A 1,496-nucleotide genomic window follows, 5' to 3' on the forward strand; every position below is an offset into this window, starting at 1 on the left:
TGAACAGGAAAAAAATGGGGCAGGGGGTGGGTGGGTGGGAATTAGTGGAAACCTAAATGAGAAATACCTGGAGTTGGCTCACAGCAACATATTTTCTTACCATGTGCTTTGGAAGTTTCAGCTGACTACCTAATGCAAACCACTCCTGAAGGAAGGAGAAAGAATGAGGAAGTCAGCTTGTGGTCAGCAGATTCTCTGCCCGTGATATCCAGTACATAATTACTGCAGGGCTACAGTTCAGCCAGCTTTTGACAAATGAACTACCAAGAGTTTTCCCTGCATGTTTTCTATTCAAGTGTGTTTAGTCATAAATACTTGGTTCCAATGGCATTTTCTTAGTCAAACAGAGCCACTCCTAAGCATTAATAATACTTCTTATTCTTACTATAAGCCTCTGAACAAGATTCTTTTATTCTGGTTGAAGGTCTCTTTACAGAAGTTGAGTATCCTGGACTTTCTCCACCCACGCTAATTTTGACTAATTATACCCCTAGTACTCTTCATCTCCAAACCCTTTGCAACAGACCATACATTCTGTGCTGAAAAGTTTCCATGAAACACATTCTGTGCTGTACAATAAAATTATCGAATTCATTTTATGAAAGGAAAAAGCAATAGCAGAAGGCACAATGTTAGAACACCAAATTTCTTTGCTCCTTTACTCGTAGTCAGCTTCTCTTTCTTCAGGTTCATAAAATGGCAATTCCTGAGTGCATGGAACACAGTAGCCCATTCCTGAGTGCATGGAACCCAGTAACCTCACTAGACATATCACCATTTTAGAGGTATCAGTCACAAAGACCTGAAGGAGGAAGTAATGAGCCATAAACACTCCCTGGTAGTGCTACTGTATGATGTGACTGTATTTGCAAACAATATTAAAATAATAAGGTATGTATGGAAAATGTTAATTTTTAGTCAATACACATTTTTCAGGATATATCACTTTTTAAAATGAGGGGCAGTACTCATCTTCATTCAATGTATTTTTACAATCAGATAATAGGAGGTCATATTCCCCTTTGGTGATGGTTTCCTGAAGTGTAAATTAAGATTTAATGCCAGGAGCCCTTACTAGTGTCTGAACCCTTTTTATAATCTTTGACTCTGTATGAGGAACTTAAAACACACATGTAAAATGCTCTTAGTGAAGTACCAGCACTGGCAATTTTTGTCCTCATGTATTCATCTTCTGTTTTTCACCCCACCCCTAATTACCGACCAGCAAAGAGAAAAAACAGTGTTTTTTTTTTTAACAAACCAGCCAAATGGATACTTTTCCAAGGACCTCTGTTTGTTTTCCTTTAAAAACAGTACCCTCTGTCTTCTGTTTAAAACCTTTTGCATTCAAGAGATGCCTCTTCTCCCTAGATGGGTTCACTTGAGCTTCTTTCTCCACTTCAGCTTTTTAGTTAGTTACACTCCCTCACAATCTGATGCCTGTTCAAATGTCTCTACTCAAGTTGAGACAGATCCAAAACGTACTTGTAAAGGGT

Source organism: Anser brachyrhynchus (genome assembly GCF_964034855.1).
Source record: "Anser brachyrhynchus genome assembly, chromosome: 1".
NCBI classification, from domain to species: domain Eukaryota; kingdom Metazoa; phylum Chordata; class Aves; order Anseriformes; family Anatidae; genus Anser; species Anser brachyrhynchus.